This window comes from Phaseolus vulgaris, chromosome 8 (genome assembly GCF_051622355.1).
Source record: "Phaseolus vulgaris cultivar YP4 chromosome 8, ASM5162235v1, whole genome shotgun sequence".
NCBI lineage: Eukaryota > Viridiplantae > Streptophyta > Magnoliopsida > Fabales > Fabaceae > Phaseolus > Phaseolus vulgaris.
In genome coordinates, this window is record NC_143505.1 from 31,170,483 (window position 1) to 31,188,632 (window position 18,150).

The 18,150-nt window shown below is 41.6% G+C and overlaps 1 pseudogene; it reads left to right on the forward strand.

The window, feature by feature from the left end:
* The first annotated feature begins 2,538 nt into the window (after positions 1–2,538).
* On the forward strand, positions 2,539–15,991 carry LOC150025550 (uncharacterized; annotated as a pseudogene).
* The last annotated feature ends 2,159 nt before the right edge of the window (positions 15,992–18,150 follow it).

Here is an 18,150-nt window from a genome sequence, read left to right on the forward strand (position 1 = left end):
GGAGGTACAACAACTGATAGGACGAATGGCCGCCCTGTCCCGGTTTTTATCAGTTGGAGGAGACTAGGGCTATCCTTATTTCCAATGCTTGAAGAGGAACAATCGTTTTGTGTGGACTGGCGAGTGCATGGAAGCATTCCTCAAGCTGAAGGAGTACTTGGTCAACACACTTGTTTTGTGCAAACCGTTGCCAGGTACTCCCCTCCTCCTTTACTTCGCTATCACAGATCGAGCGATCAACTCGGTCATAGTACATGAGAAGGATCACGTCCATAGACATGTGCGTTTTGTTAGCAAAGTGCTGCAGGGGCCCGAGGTGCACTATCAAGCCATTGAGAAGGCGACCTTGGCAGTGGTCTTCGTAGCTCGGAGACTCCGCTACTATTTCCTGAGCTTCACAATGATCGTGATGACCGACCTTCCCATCTGTAAGGTCTTGTAGAAACCTGACGTGGCAGGTATGGTGCGCTGGGCGGTAGAGCTGTCCGAGTTCGATGTGCAGTACGAGCTGAGAGGACTTATCAAGGGTCAAGTTTTTGCTAACTTTGTAGTAGAACTCTCCTCGGCAACGATCCAGCTAGATAGTGGATATTTCTAGTGGGTTCTCTCCGTGGATGGGTCCTCTAACCAGCAAGACAGTAAACTTGGTATCATCTTGGAGGGACCAAACGGGTTACTAATCAAGCAGACCCTGAAATTTGCTTTCAAAGCCAGCAACAACCAAGCTGAGTACGAAGCGTTGGTGGCAAGAATATTGCTAGCCAAAGAGATGGGCGCTGGAAGTTTGCTGGTAAAAAGTGGCTTGCTGCTAGTGACCAAACAAGTTACGAGCGGGTACCAGGCCAAGGATCCCCAGATGGCCTCGTATTTAAAGTATGTGATGCTCTTAAAATAGACCTTCGTTACGTTCGAGCTGGTACACGTTCCTAGGGAGCATAATGCCCGAGTTGATTTACTGGCCAAGCTCGCTAGCTCGAGCAAGGGGGGCCGACAGAGGTCAGTTATTCAGGCACCCAAAACCACCACAGGCTGCGTGGAGGAGGTCCAGCAGGTGAGTGTCTTGGAGGGTGGAAGAAGAGGGCATCGATAGTTAACACAAAAAACGATGAAGGTGCCCAAGGTAAGTGTTTATGACTTGTCAGGAAGAATCGTCGGACGTTTGCTTAGTTGACGTGAGTGAAACCTGGATGACACCCTATAGGCATTACCTGGCTTATGGCCTACTCCCGGAGGAGCCAACGGAGGCCAAAATCGTTAAGAAGAATGCAGGCAGATATACCCTGGTGGATGGAAAATTGTTCAGGCATGGCTACACTCACCCTATCTTGGTAGAGCACCCTCAAACTAATGGGCAGGTCGAATCTGCTAACTGAGTCTTGCTCAAAGGCCTAAAGAGGAGACTGGAGAAAGCTAAGGGAACTTGGGCCGACGAGGTTCCTCGAATTGTGTGGGCTTACCATACCGTTCCTGATATGATTCCAATAACAAGATATAGATGTTTCATAGACATGTTATGGAGTCAACTTGAGTTGGACTATGAATAGGCACTTTTCTAGAATTGGATCAATGTTCTTTTATTCAATAACTCACCAAAACTTGAGCCATCAAACCAAAACTCATGTAGAAACCCATTTCTTGTCAAATGAACCGATTGAAATGCACAAGAATGGAAAGGCACCGATTAAAACTACTTAGAAAGCAATTAAACTGAACAAAAGCATGAAAGAAAGCTAATGAACCCATTAAAATGGCTAACAACTGAAATGAACCGAACAAAACAAGAATTGAAAAATTGAACCGAACAAAAGTGCAAGAAAAGCCTAATACATGTTTCTAGATTTTATGTGGACATGGAAATGGATGAAAAGGATGGAAAAGATAGGAAGACTTATGTGGTTGGAGTCTTTGGAGAGGAACACACCACTTGGAGGATGCAAAGCTCCAAGATGAGTGGAGATATCGCCACTTGAGGCTCCAAGATTGCTCTCAAGATAAGACTAGGTAAGAGAAGACTCAAGTCTCTCAAGCACTCACCAATTTGGGAGAATTTCGGTAGTCAAAATATCAAATCTGCGTTTAAAAGGACTCAAGCCCTCCTTATATAGGAAGAGGACCGGTCATGAAGTACATGAAGCTTACACAAGAAGCTATCCAAAAGGTCCCTTGCACATCTCTCACTTTCTAGCACCTAAAGTGAGTGATGAAGGGTCAATCTACTAAAAAGTTCTAAAACTAATATCTAAAGATGCTTTGACATAAGAGGTATCTTTAGGTTTCCCTCTTAGCACCTTTCCTAAAACTATATTTAAGCATTTAAAAGTTTATACAAAAGATATTACAAAAAGAGAAAACATTTGACCACTACTTCCTAATTCCTTAAATTTGCTCCTAGTAATCCTTTGGGGTGAGAAGGATGATGAGCGAATATCCTTTTGAGCATCTTCATCTTCGACTTCTTCTTGTTGAGCTTGATCTCTGTCAACTCCCCAATCCACCACCAAGGAGACACCTTTTAGCCTGGTGTATGGGTCGGATGATATGATCCCCGTCGAGATCCAGGAAAGTTCACCGTTGTTCCAGTACTTCGTGGCGGAGGAGTCTAACGAGGAAAGGAAGGTCAATTTAGACCTGCTCGACAACGTGAGAAAGGAAACGCGCATCAAGGTCGAAGCCTTTAAGAGAAGGGTGGAGTATAGGCAGAAGTCCAAGCTAAGACTCTGGCAGTTCCAGGTCACCGACCTGGTAATGCGAAAAGCTCACCCCTATCAGTTGGAGAATAACTTGTCTCCTAAATGGACCGACTCATTTCGCGTGATAGAGGTACTCGGGAACGAAGCATATAGACTCAAGACCTTGGAGGGCAGGATTATTCCTCGAACATGGAACGGGGCCAATCTTAAGTTTTATTTAAGTTAATGTGCTATTTGTATGTAGTGTGAACGTTTAAGGGTGTTGAAGATAGGAGCTTTGATGTTTCAAATTCAAGATGAAGCTTGAAGCCTTGCTGCTTTTGGTTTGGGTGTGGTTTAGAGTGTTTAGAATTTATGTAAGATCAGTCTTGATTCCTACACAAAGCCTGTTTTAATATATTTTAAAGAACTAAGTGTTTTTCCATGCAAAGGGAAAAACAACCGATTAAAGTTTTGAGACAATCGGTTGTTTGTCACTTAGCTGGCAAAGGAGTTTTGGAAACTATTTTTTGAATCAGTTGTGTAACTGTTGAAACCATTCAAATGGTTAAATCGTGGTTTCAACCGATTGAAAGTAAGTTTTCATAACAGTATTTTGAAAACCTGTTTTAACTGATTCAATTGTTCAAATCTGCCTTTAACAGTGGCTTTTCAAAGGTTATAAATATAACCTTCTTTCAAATGTTTCATACAGAAAATGAGACAAGTTTTAACACTCAGATTTGAGATTAAAAAAGATAGATTACAATCTGTTTGTGAAAAGAAGTTTTCCAAGTTTAGCAAGATTGCTTTTTAGCTTTGCTGTGATTCAAGAACTGATCATAGGGTTTCTGGTCTTTGGTAATCCAGGTGTTTTCTACCCTTTCTTAGTTTCTTGTAATTGTTCAAATTACATTCTGTAAACGTTGTTGTAAAATCCTGTAAAGTCAGTTTGATTCTGGCTTGAGGTGTGTGCTGGTGCAAAGAGGGTGAGTAGGTTTTGTGGGATTCAAAGTCACCTCTTTGTCGTGTGTGTTGTTGTAATCTATGATTGATTACATAGTGAAATACTCAGTTGTTTGACTGAGGACTGGATGTAGCTCTGGATTGAGTGAACCAGTATAAACCTTGTGTGTAAATCTTTCTATCTCTTCTCTTCATAACTGTTTGATATGTTATCATAAACAACAGGTTAATTTGTATTTTCAACCGGTTGATATTCCTGCCTTACAAACTGCTTTTGTATTTGTAACTTAAATAACCAGTTATATCGTTTTTTTAACCGATTAAAATACTGAGACTGTTTTCTGAATCTTTGTTTAATTCTCCTTCTTAATTGATTATCTGTGATTGATTGTTAAAGTTTCATTTGTAATCATATATTTGCGAAAAGGTTTTAGAAACAATTCACCCCCCCCCCTCTTGTTTAAGCCATCAATCCTAACAAAGGGGACACTATTTTTCCCTTATCAGGGTTTTTACCCAACAAAAAGTTATTTGGAAAACATGCTTGCAGTATACTTTGATAACACCAAGAGGACCACTTGACTAGCTTGTTGTCTGAGCAAGCGCACTGTGTGTAACTGATGATGATACGAGGGCACCTATCCCTTTGTTCGACATTGCAATGGCTCGCCTCCCATTAGGTAGTGGAAAGGTTCATAGCGATTCAGGCGTGAATACTTTTTTCTCAAAGAGGCTCTGAGCTTAGGTACCCCTGATCGCCACTTGCCATTGTATTGGGACGAACCACGGTGGAACCTCCCTTTAAGGAGTATAAAGGTTCATTGCGATTCAGGCGTGAATACGTTTTACTCAGAGAGACTCTGAGCTCAGGTACCCCTGATTGCCGCTTGCCATTGTATTGGCATGAACCACGGTGGAACCTCTTTTTAGGGAGTATAAAGGTTCATAGTGTAAGAAATGATGGCCTAAATAAGAAGGGGGGTGAATTATTTTATAAAATATTTTCACAAATACTTGGTGTAGAATGAATCTTTAACAAACAACTCAGATAAGAACTTAAGAAATGCAATCAAACAATCCAAAAGAAACAGATATCAGAATTTTAAACGGTTGTTTATAGCAACAAAATTATCAAACAGTTAGATAGCTTAAGAGAAAGAAAGATTTACACAATGGTTTTATACCGGTTCACTCAATCCCTGAGCTACATCCAGTTCTCACACAATTCTCTGAGTTTCCACTAGCAATCAACACAGATTACAAAACACACCACAAAGAGGTGACTTTGAATCCCACAAAGCCTACTAACCCCTTTGCAACACTTAACACCTCAGGAAAGAACAACCTCTGTCTTTACAGGATTTCAACAACAAACAGTATGTAAAGAAAGTATAATTACAAGACACTAAGCAAGGATAGAAAACACCTGGAATTACAAAATCAAAGATCCTATGATCAACACTTGTCACCACAGCATAGCTTAAAAGCAATCTTGATCTTTTTGAAAACACTTTCAAAACCAAATCTCTTTCTCAAATTTGAATCAATACTTGTTGTATTTTTTGTATGTAAATAGATTTGAACGAAAACTTTACTTTTAGTCTTTGAAAAGCAGTCGTTGTAGGCAATTTTGAACAACCAAATAAGTTAAAACAAGTTTTCAAAAAACTGTTATGAAAACACACATTTAATCGGTTGACACAATGATTTAACCGGTTGAATGAGTCTAGCAGTTCGCACAATTGATTCAAAAAGCAGTTTCAAAACATCCAGCCAGCTAAGTGGGAAACAACTGATTATTTTGACAAATTAACCGGTTGTTTTCCCTTTGCTTGGAAAAACACTTAGTTTCTTAAAACCGTTTTGATAAAGCTTTGCATAGACTTAAAGACTGATCTTAACAAAGATTCTAAACAACCTAATCAAAACCCAAACCCAGAAAGCAGCACAGCTTCAGGCTTCATGTGATTTGAAACATCAAAGCTTCAATGCTCAACACATAGCGATTCAGGCGTGAATACCTTTTGCTTAGAGAGGCTCTCAGCTCAGGTACCCCCTAGTCGCTGCTCGCCATTGTATTGACACGAACCACGGTGGAACCTCCCTTTAAGGAGTATAAAGGTTCATAGCAATTCAAGTATGAATACCTTTTGCTTAGAGAGGCTTTGAGCTCAGGTACCCTTGATCGTTGCTCGCCATTGACTTGAACCATGTTGGAACCTCTCTTTAAGGAGTATAAATATTTATAGTGATTCACGTAAGAGGACCTGTTGTCCAGAAAGGCTCTGAGCTCAGGTACCCCGAATCATAGTTTACCATTGATTGATTTACCATGATGACCACGTTACTTAAGCATGGGGTGATCATCGACATCCATAGATTAATTGCTAAGTTATGGAAGTTGTGATTGTTCGAGACATACATTGTTCTATTCTAGTCAAAGTAAGGAAAGGAGACATTCATATATGTGCAGAAATCGTAAATTGTTCATAAGGTTACAAAAGGGAGGTGATAGCAGGGGGACCCCACACTGTTATTCCTCATCTACCAGTTGCCCATCCACGATAACTTTGCCTAAACCTATGTTGGAGAGGTCCAACTTAGGGTAGATGCAGGTGACTTGGGCAACAGCATCATCAAACCCCATCATGTAGGAGTTGGCAGCATCTTTGGTCAATTCCTCTTTGGTCTACTCTAGCGAGGCATCTTTCGACATTACTTCCTCTTCTCGTTGGGCCAGCTCTCCTCTCAACCTTTCCACTTCAGCATGGAGCTTAGCATTCCTTACAGATAATCCCAAGGCCTCCTTATACTTTTCAGTCAAGAGGACTTTGGTCTCTTAGCATGTAATTTGGAGCTCCCTAACTTGCTTAGTAGCCTTGAGAACCTCCTCCTTAGATGAAGCTTTCCCTTTCATTGCTTGGAAAGGGCGAGGCAGTTCGTGGCTAAGGCCTGCCCCAGTTGCCTCACAGTTTGACCAACCAGCTGGTCTTCCCTCAGGTTGTCCAGCTCTTCCTTGGCCTCGGCAGGGAGTAGGGTCTTCTCAAGAAAGAAAGTGGCATCCAAGGATGGATCCTACACTACCCCCTTTCGAAGGTTCTATCCCCCACTCTCCTGCACCATAATGTCTCGAGCTGGGGAAGGACTGGGTAGAGGAAGGCGTTGTGAAGGAGCCCGTCCATCAGAGGATGAATGCTCGGTGGGCTGAAGGGCAGTTTTGCTCCTTCACTTAAAGACAGACCCCAAGAACATGTCTTCGTCATCTGAGGCAGCCACCGCAACCACCTCTTTCATTTTCAGCTCCTTGGTAAGGGAGGAGTGCGAAGCGGCTTTCATCTTCTTGGCCATGACCGCCAAATCCTTTTTGTTGAGCCTGAGCATGTTGTCTGCATTAAAAACAAAGGAGAATTCAACAAACACACACATACAATATATCATTAGCGGGAGTAAAGGGAAGGGGGATACCAATGTATGCCTTAAGACTCGTGGGCAGTACTCATGCTTTATCAAGATGGCGGTGTCAAACACCACCTTGAGGTTGGAAAGGAAGAGGCACACCTCTTGTTCTCGCTGGGACAGGTCTTCAAGGCGTTTGGGTTTTTGGAATTCGGGTTCCTCAGTCCAGTATAGAGGGAACCCGTCTAGGAGGGTTGGATCGTTGTCATTGCAGCGGATTTTGAAAAACTTGCCCTTGAAGCCTTTGTAGGATTTCTGGAAGGAGGTCAACAAAACTCTCACATCAACCCCGTTGAAGTTCACTCACAGCTGGCGACCTAGCCGTTTGGCCTTAAAGAAGAATAAGAACACTTCCACTGATGGCAGATGGCCAAAGTGGGGGCACGGGATGGAAAAACCTCGAACTAACGCCCAGTTATTTGGGTGTAGCTCGGCAGAGGCGGTATTGATTTTGGTGAGAAAGGCTCTTCCGAAATTGTATAAAGGTAGGCGAAGCAGAAGAGCTTTGAATACGGTGGAGTAGAAGAAACGTAATGTCCCATCTGGGTTTGATGCTTCATAACAATAGACTGGCTCATCTAGCCTACATGGCACAATCATAACAAACCTATCGTCTTCTCTACTAAAACGACATCTCTTCTTAAGGTGTTCGCTCTTCCTATACAACACTATTTTCTCACGAGTTGTGAACTTTGAGGTTTCTTATAAAAGGGAGCTGGGAGCCCAGGGATACAAGGTTTTGTAATCCATCACACAGAGAAGCTAAAACAAAGAAAGCAGATAAACGAATACAATACTCAGATCAAGAAGCGCATTCGTTTTGAAGAAAGGAACGACGAAGTGAAAAGCAAAGGCATTTGCAATCATAATCACAAGAAATGTAAACAATCTCATCGCAGTTATGAGCATATTAAAAGGCATTGAAATGATGTGGCATATTAAAATCAGTCACAAGATAAAAAAAAAAAGCGTACCTTGAGTCAATTGATGAAATGAGGGGAGGAGGTTTGTTTGAAGAAGAGGGAGCAGGGCGTTCGAAAGAGAAGCGCGAAGGGGAATGAAACAATGACGAGAGCATGAATTTTCGAAGGGTTAACATATAAGTGAAGCGCAAGCGGCAACGTTTTCCAACCGTTGGTGATGGCCACATGTACGCTCGTGATGGAGTATGATGATACATCACCTCAAAGTACTGTGTGTCGCGTCAAGACACGTAGGTCGCTATGGACGAGCAGTTGGCCTCTTAACTTAAACAAGTTCCAGCTCGAGCCTGGGGGCTTGTGTACTGGACTAGAGCGTTGGGCTCAGCGCTCGGTGATCAGACATCGGCACATGTGTCAAGCAGGTCAGCTTGATGGTCTGGTCGAGTTAATGGGCCATGTAATTGGGCCCCAGGTATGTGTGTGTTGAGGTTCATTCATATACTTAACGTATATAAGGCCTGTTAGTGAAAAAGTGCAAATGGTGTGTTTAGTACATTTGAGTCTAGCACAAGTACATATTCTCTAAAGATGCCTAAGCCCAAGAGCTCTAGGGTTTTGGGGAATGAGCTGCATGCATGATACGTAAAGGCTTGTACGCCTATAGTGGACAGATGGGCCCCATGATGTTGGTACATGAGTTGGTACCCTGACGACCATGCTGTTAAGATTATGGGGTTGTCGTATTAAGATTATGCACCGCCCTGGTAGTCGGAAGTGATGACGTGGCATCAAGCTACAGTATAGGCGTGTTGACAAGGCGCCAGGTTGGCAGAAGGGAAGGAAGTCGGGGGGCTCGTGAAGTCGCCAATTATTAAGTTGGCGTGTTCCGATCTCCAGCATACCAAAATCGGCGATCACCGGGTTAAAGATGAAGTCGTCAGATGTAGACTCAGGCGACCTAGTGATTGGAGATCGCCAGAGCAAGCACATCGCCAGAGATGAAGGTGGTGCAGATTATGAAGGCGGCCGGCGAGACCACAGGGAAGGTGTATGAAGGCACCCTAACTCGCCAGTTCCAGTAGAAATCGCACTCCCAAGTTAGCTATGTACTGGGCAGCACCATGCATAAATAACTTAGCCAAAGAGAGAGTCAGGAGCAGCGCCCAAGTCAAGGAGGCTCTAGATGATGGCACGTGTACAGTTGGATGCGAGCCACGTGTCCAAGTCTGTAACTGCCAGGAGAGAGAAAGTAACCAGGTATATAAGAGTTCTCAACGAACTTTCTGAGGTACGCACGTTCAGAATACATTCTTTACGCTTGCGAGTTATAGAGCTTACTGTGAGAGAGGATTTGCGCGGTTCTTGTTCTCTTAGTATTTGGTGATTCGGTCACTGACTTGGGCGTTGGAGTGCGATCGGCCGCAGCGGCGCCGCTCTGTTTCTTTGCAAGTTCTTGAGGTGGATCTCGAAGAGGAACGGAGGTGTGAAGCGGTGCACACGTCGATCCTTCGACGAGGCAGTTTCCAGCGTTCCGGTCAACAGGCAGGATCAGGCCCCATGATGTTGGTACATGAGTTGGTACCCTGACGGCCATGCTATTAAGATTATGCGGTTGTCGTATTAAGATTATGCACATTTAAGAGACTCTCCTCCCATCAAACCTACTTTCACTCGAGATAAGGTTCTCGTGAGAGAAGGGTTGTTACAAGAAGTAACCTAAAATTATTCTATAAAAGAGACTTGAGATCCCTGCTAAAGGTACACCGTTTCTTAAGACTGAAACTACTTGCTTACTTACTCATTATTTCTATAAGCCCTGTATTGACTTGATCGTCGGAGTGCAATCAATAGGTAGGGTCCCCTCTGTTTCAAACAGAGCCGCGTTCCAACATCCAAGGGAAAGAGAAAATTCCAGCAGAGGTAGACGTAGTCACAACCTGTTCCCAGAGTCAACTAGCGACCAAATCAACCGACAAGAACAACCGCTCCATCTACCAGTCGGTCGATGTTTGGGAGTGGATATGAGTCTTTTGGGCAAGCCTTGTTCAGGTTCGTGTAATCCACACACATTTTCCATTTTTCGTTCAGTTTCGTGACCATCACTACGTGGGCCAACCATGTCATGTATCAGGCCTCACGAATAAAGTCGGTCGCGAGGAGCTTCTCGGTTTCTTCCTTGGCTGCGAGACTCTTCTCGTCACCATGGTTTCTCTTCTTTTGCGCGACTGAGCATGCTTCCTTGAACAACGAAAGCTTGTCAATCATGATATTTGAGCTCACTCCCGACATATCGAATGTCGTGCACGCGAAAAGGTTTACATTCTTCTTCAGCGTGGTGTGCATCAGCTCAACCTCGACAGTTGTTATGGCTGTACTGACACAGGTACTATGCTCTTTGTCAAGAAGGGGCACTCAGCGCAACTCCTCCTTGGCCTCTAGCCTGTCCTCAGTCCTCCAGTGATCAAGATTCACCATGGTGACCGTATGCTTCATCAGAGTAGGCTGGTCTTCTCTGTGAGAAGATTTTTGTCCTCAAGAAGTTTTGCGCTTAGGGCATTGTTCCATGCGTAGCGGCTCAACCCTAAGGATCTCGACATAGCATTCTCGGGAAACCTTCTGATCCACATGCACCGTGAGAATGTCTCCTGACGTTGAGGGGAACTTCATTGCTAGGTGGAGTGTGGAGACGATCGCCATCAGCCGGTTGATGGTCGGTCGTCCGAGGAGAATATTATACAAGGTGTTAGCGTCAATCACCAAGTATATGGTCTTGGTGTTCTTCTCCTCGCCGAAGATGGTATAAAACTCGATGTAGCCTTTATGATATGATTCCAATAACATGATAGAGATATGATATGGACATGTTATGGATTCAATAAGAGTTGGAATATGATTAGGCACCTTTAGAATTGGATCAAGATTCCTTACCCATTCAAGAACTTAAACAAGAACACAAGAACCAAGTCAAACTCACACAGAAACCCATTTTGAACAACAAGCCTAAGGATAGAAACTCAAAAACACAACATATAGCATTTATACCCATAGAGGACGAGACCAAAACAGCAAGAACAACCAATTTGCACCGATTAAAATTGAATATAAGTGCAGCAAATGAAAGAGGACATCATAAGGAAGAGATTGCACCGATTGAAAGTGAAAACAAACAAGTAGAACAAAAATGGGTAATTTGGAATGAAGGGAAAATGGACTTATGGGGATGAAGCTCTTGGAATGTGCACGCCACTTGAAGGATGATTGGCTTCAAGATGAGTGTTGTTGCCGCCACTTGAAGCCCAAGAATTCACTCAAGATAAGACTAGAAGAGAAGAAGACACAAGTCTCTCTCACTCACTCACCAAATTGGTAGAGGTTCTTTACTCTTAAAAATCAATTCTTATTACTTCAAAGACCTAAGCACCCCTTTTATAATAGAGAGGGTTGGTCACAAAGTACAAGAGAAGCTTACAAGATAAGCTTTTTGAAAGGTCACCTTCTAACTCCTTCAATTATAGCACCTAAAGGAGTGTTAAGAGACAACTTTCTAGATTTTTCCTAAAACTAGTGCCTAAACTGCTATACAATGGAGGTGTCTTTAAGGTTTCCCTCTTTACAACATCCTAAAACTATTCTATATTATTTACAAATTTATACAAAAGAAACTATAAAGAGAGATATTCATTAGAGCCCATTCTTGAAGGCTTGTAGTCTTCTTGTTTGCTTTAGGCCTGGTGATGGAGGAGGGCCAAGCTCACCACACTATGGACGACAAGATCCAAGTCTATACCGTCTAGAGCCATGTGGGGAGCGTCTAGACTCAAGAAGGGAGCATCTAGCACAAGATGAGGGGCGACTACAAAAGGAGCGTCTAGGAGGAAGCCTAAACCGTCTAGGACCTATCACTAGGTCCATGGCCAAGCATCTTCACGCACAATTGGGTCAAGCAACGGATGGGAGGGAGACGAACTTGTACATGCTACATGGAGGCCCATTAGGGGTGGCTTAGTAGTTAGTGTAGTGTTAGAAAGCATAAACTTGTTTCCTTTTGTTTTTAACCTAGCTAGCTCACGTTTTCTAGAAGATTCTCCACTGGGAACGGTCATGTGCTCCATGTGCTATGTGCCTCCACATTTCCATTTCATTTTGCTTGCATTTCATCTTCTCTTAGCTTAGCATTTACAGCCTCCTTAGCCTATAAAAGGAGAAGCCCATCACTTGTATTTTCAAGATTAATGAGAGTAATGTTATGCTACCAATTTAGTGCCATACATTACCTTTGCCTAGTTTCTAGGACCTAATCTTCTCTTCACCATTTACCAAGAGGGCTGGCCGAACCTCCCTTTTTCCATACACTTCATGCACCTTCAAGGTCACTACAACTCCTAGGAGGACCTTGCCCACTTTCACCATAGCTTCCGCACCATATTCACAAACATCCAAGAAGAGCTCCATGAGAATGCCATCATTTGGTATCATGAGCATAGGTTCTTCAAAGATGAGTAGTTCTTGGTCATTTTCATTTTGAGTTCTTCTTTAATCTGTGTTGTTCTTTACATTCCATATTGTCTTGCTGTTTTTTAATTTTTGCTTTGAATTGGTGTGCTGTTTGGAAATTCCAATCGGTACATCTTGTTCAATTGTTTTTGAGCAATCTTTATGCAATTTTTGGTAGGATTCCATACACTTTGTGTTGCTTTTTTTATTTTAGGTATTTGTGTCCTTATTGCAATTTTATTTGGTTCATTTTATGCTCTTTGAGTCTTTTAATTTCTGAATTTATATGTGTTTTGTCTAGTCATGTTTTTCCAAAATGTCATCAAATCATAGTAGTACTTTATTTGGCTTATTAGTTTCTTGATTTTGGTCTAAATGTTTGTTTTGAATCTGCTTTTTTTTTTATCCTTTGGTGCCTTTTATTTTTTTGCTTGAGTTCATATTTGTGGTTAGATCTACACAAATTCCTTTTCACCAATTCCATTGTGTTTTTCTTTTGGTATCTTGCTGTTTTTTTCCAGATTTTACAGAATCCCCTGTTTTGCATAACTCTGTGCTGGCTGTTTTGCTTAAGAAAATTATTTTCCCACATAGGAAATTTCTGATTCTCTGGATTATGCAAGACTGAGGTGTTATAGAAAAGACAAAAAAAGAATCAGTTCAAAAGAGTCAATAGAAAAAAAATGATAAATATTATAAAAACAGTGTGCAAATCTGGCGCTACAGTTGGCGTAACTGAACACTGATTTTAGAAAATTTATTAAAAAAAAATGGTTCATGTGTTTGGAGTGAAACCAACGCCAGAATTTAGTTAAGATCTTGAATTATTGGCATATAAATTTTCAGAAGCAAATCTTAAAAGGACAACTCAGCATAAATCGGGGAAAATTACCCTCTCTGGCCCACAACAATTTTTTCAGTGGTGCTGTTTTTGATTTTGAAATCAATTCTAGTGCTATTCTTAGGATCCATTTTGTGTGCCTACCTTTCTTTGAGTACCTTTATTTGCTTGTCTAATATTTCTTTGGAACTCTTTCTAGTTGTCACATTTTAATTCCATTTGTGTGTTACTGTTTTTCCAATTAATTTGTTTCTTGCTTTAATTCTTTGGCCTCTAAATTTGGTGGTGGATTGATTCTCAATTGGTGCTTATTTGAGTGGAAATTTGACTTGAGTGAGGTCTAGTTTGCTTGATAGGTGCTGGATCGGAGGATTAATTCCCTAATTCTAAGAGGAACAAAAGCAAGGGCAGAAAACAAATACCTACCAAAAACACCACAAACATTGGAAGGCCCAACAAAGAAAAGACAACCAAGGAAGTGCCAATAGCAAAAAAAAGATCAACAAAGGGAGTTTTCTTTATTCTTTGCAACTTAACTTTTGTTAATTACTTCTTTAATTACGTGTTTAGACAGTGAGTGTGTCTTCAAGGGCTCCAAGTGTCCTAGAAGCCTCACCTAGGGCCGACTAGTGTAGAATTATCTAGTTTAGCAATTGTTAATTGTTTTAATTGCACCTCTTTGCTTTAGCTAGTTACGTTTTTAATTGTTTTGTCTTGCTTAAAAGCTTTTTTAATTCTTGCTTGGTTAATTAGCTAGTTTGCATTGTTTTCTTGCATTAAAATCTGATTTCTCCAACCTAATTGTGTTTTAAGTGGTTTACTAAGAGAAAGCTTTGTGTGAAGACATTGAGGGATAGTCTTTGGCTAAGGCAAGGCTTGGTATTTAAGTAGTCCATTGTGACTCACCTCCCTTACCTGGAAGACTACCTTCTTTGACTTCCCTAAATTTTCTCAAGGTAAAATACTTCTACACACAAAGCTCTAGTTATGTCTTCTTCTTCTCATTCTGCAAAGTCTATTGAAAGTGAAGTAAAATCTTTGAAAACTCTTTTGAAAGAAGTTTCACAAGCTGTGCAAATGATTTCTTTTAGACAATTGGAGAATGAGACTAAAATCAATGAATTGACTAAAGCCAAGGAAGAGAAGTCTCAAAAATAAAAATCAAAACTCATACTCATACATCCCATTCTAAAAGTAATCAGTCTCTAGGGGAGGGAAGCCTTAGAATCAATGACTATTACCAACCACCCCCTAGAAGAAATAGGCAAAGGGAGCAAGAGGGGCCAAGGGAGGTTAGAGTAGACCTACCTCACTTCCATGGTAAGAAGAATGTAGAAATCTACCTAGATTGGAAGATGAAAGTATAGCAACTCTTTGCTTGCCATAGGGTGAGTGAAAAACGCAAGGTACCCTTAGCCACCCTTAGCTTCCAAGGGAACGTCATGTATTGGTGGACCTCTCTCGAAAGAGAAAGACGTCTTCATAGGGAACCTCCCATTACGTATTGGAATGACCTTAGGGGAGCCCTAAGACGTCGACATATACCCTCATACTACCATAGGGAGTTAATGGACAAGCTCCAAAGACTCCAACAAAAAAATATGAGTGTAGAGGAGTATAGGCAGAAAATGGAGCTCTACATGATGAGAGCATCCATTAGGGAAGAGGAGGACACCACCATAGCTAGGTTCCTTAATGGCCTTTCTCTTGAGATAAGAGATAGGGTAGAACTCCTTCCCTACCAAGACTTAAATGATTTGGTTCAACTTTGCATTAAAGTTGAACAACAAATTTTGCGCAAAACTTCAAGTCAAAGGGTGAGTTCCTACTCTAGCTTTTATCCCAAGAAAGAATATAGAAGGGAGGGTAGCACATCAAGAGAAAAAACAAAAGAAACTACCAAACCCTTAGCAAAAGAAACCTCCACCCCACCCATCCGAGCTAGAGATGTTAAGTGCTTTAAGTGCTATGGTAGAGGGCATGTGCAAGCACAATGCCCAAACCAAAGGACTTTGTTTTTAAAGGGTGTAGATGAATACACTAGTGGCGAGGATGAGCCTAGTGAGAGAGAGGAAGGGGGAGAGGATGAGAGGGTAGCTCCATTAGAGGGAGAATTGCTAATGATTAGGAGAACCCTCAACAATCAACCAAGGACATCCATGGAAACACAAAGGGAGAACATCTTTCATACAAGATGCAATGTTTTAGAAAATATATGTTCCCTCATTGTGGATAGTGGATCTAGTTGTAATTGTTGTAGTGCTAGAATGGTTGATAAGCTTAATCTACAAGTAGTTCCTCACCCAAAACCTTACAAACTACAATGGATTAATGAAAATGGGGAACTAAGTGTAGATAAGCAAGTGGAAATCAAGTTTTCCATAGGGAACTACAAAGACAAAGTTTTATGTGATGTAGTGCCTATGGAAGCCTGCCACATCTTATTAGGGAGACCATGGCAATTTGACAAGAAAACCTTGCATGATGGTCTCACTAACGAGATTTCCTTCACCCATAAGCATAAGAAATTTGTACTTAGTCCTTTACCACATTCTCAAGTGGTGAAAGACCAAATACAAATGAAACATAAGAGGGATGAGGAAAACAAAAAAAAAAGTGCTAGAAAAAGAGAAAATCCTTAGGGATAGAAAGGCGTGGGAGAAGAGTGTTCTTTCCCACAAAGTTGCTCAACAAGAAAAGCCTTTTGAAAACGTTTTGGAAAATTTGCAACCAAGCCTAGTCTTTTGTAAAGGAACACTTGCATGCACTGCCACAAGTGATGAACTCATGAGTCTACCTCCTCAAGTAGAAAAACTTTTAAGTGAAGATATATTCTCTAATGAGGGACCTATTGGGCTCCCTCCCGTTAGAGGTATAGAACATCAAATTGACTTCATTCCGGGGGCAAGCCTACCAAATAGGCCCGCTTATAGAACAAACCCCGAGGAAACCAAGGAGATAGAGTCACAAGTTCAAGACTTGTTGGAGAAGGGTTGGGTTCAAAAGAGCCTAAGCCCTTGTGCTGTACCTGTCTTGTTGGTGCCCAGAAAAGATGGAAAATGGCGCATGTGTTGTGATTGTAGAGCAATCAACAACATCACCAATCCAATCCCAAGGCTTGATGAGATGCTTGATGAACTACATGGGTCAACCATATTCTCTAAAATTGACCTTAAAAGTGGATATCACCAAATTAGAATCAAAGAGGGTGATGAATGGAAAACCGCTTTTAAGACCAAGTTTGGATTATATGAGTAGTTAGTGATGCCCTTTGGGCTCACTAATGCCCCTAGTACATTCATGAGGCTCATGAATCACACCTTGAGAGATTGCATAGGTAAATATGTAGTAGTTTATTTCGATGATATCTTAGTGTATAGCAAGACCCTAGAAGACCATCTAAGATACCTTAGGGAAGTTCTTCTAGTGCTTAGGAAAAATAGTCTTTTTGCCAATAGGGATAAGTGCACCTTTTGTGTAGATAGTGTAGTTTTCTTAGGTTTCATAGTTAACCAAAAGGGGGTGCATGTTGACACCGATAAAATCAAAGCCATCCGAGAGTGGCCCACTCCACAAAATGTAAGTGATGTAAGGACTTTTCATGGGTTAGCTAGCTTCTATAGAAAGTTTGTGCCTAATTTTTCAAGCCTACCTTCTCCTTTGAATGAACTTGTTAAAAAAGATGTTGCATTTTGTTGGAATGATAAGCATGAGCAAGCCTTCCAAAGGCTAAAAGCTCAACTTACCAATGCACCAATTCTATCTCTTCCAAATTTTTCCAAAACTTTTGAGATAGAATGCGATGCATCGGGGGTATGCATAGGTGCGGTATTGTTGCAAGGTGGACACCCCATTGCCTATTTTAGTGAAAAACTCCATGGTGCCACCCTCAACTATCCCACCTATGACAAAGAGCTCTATGCTCTTGTGCGAGCCCTAAAGACTTGGGAACACTACCTAGTGTCAAAAGAATTTGTCATCCATAGTGATCACGAGTCTTTAAAATATTTAAAGGGCCAACACAAGCTCAACAAGAGACATGCTAAATGGATGGAGTTTCTTGAACAATTTCCTTATGTAATCAAATACAAGAAAGGAAGCACCAATATAGTGGTCGATGCTCTTTCAAGGCGGCATACACTCTTTTCAAAATTGGGTGCCCAAATTCTTGGATTTGATCACATAAGAGAGCTTTACCAAGAGGATCAAGAACTTTCATCCATCTATGCCCAATGTCAACATAGAGCGCAAGGAGGTTACTATGTGGCTGAGGGATATCTTTTTAAAGAAGGAAAACTTTGCATTCCCCAAGGCACACATAGGAAACTCCTTGTCAAGGAATCACATGAGGGGGGACTCATGGGCCATTTTGGAGTTGATAAGACTCTAGACCTTTTGAAAGAAAAATTTTGTTGGCCACACATGAGAAAAGATGTCCAAAGACATTGTTCTAGATGCATATCATGTTTAAAAGCAAAGTCTAGAACAATGCCTCATGGACTCTACACTCCCTTGCCGATTGCAAATGCTCCTTGGGAAGACATTAGCATGGATTTCATTTTAGGACTCCCTAGGACTGCAAGAGGCCATGATTCTATCTTTGTAGTAGTGGACCATTTTAGCAAAATGTCCCATTTTATTCCTTGCCACAAAGTAGATGATGCTCAAAATATTTCTAGACTCTTCTTTAGAGAAGTGGTGAGACTTCATGGTCTCCCTAGAAGTATAGTATCCGATAGAGATCCCAAGTTCATAAGCCACTTTTGGAAAACTCTTTGGGGCAAACTTGGAACAAGACTAC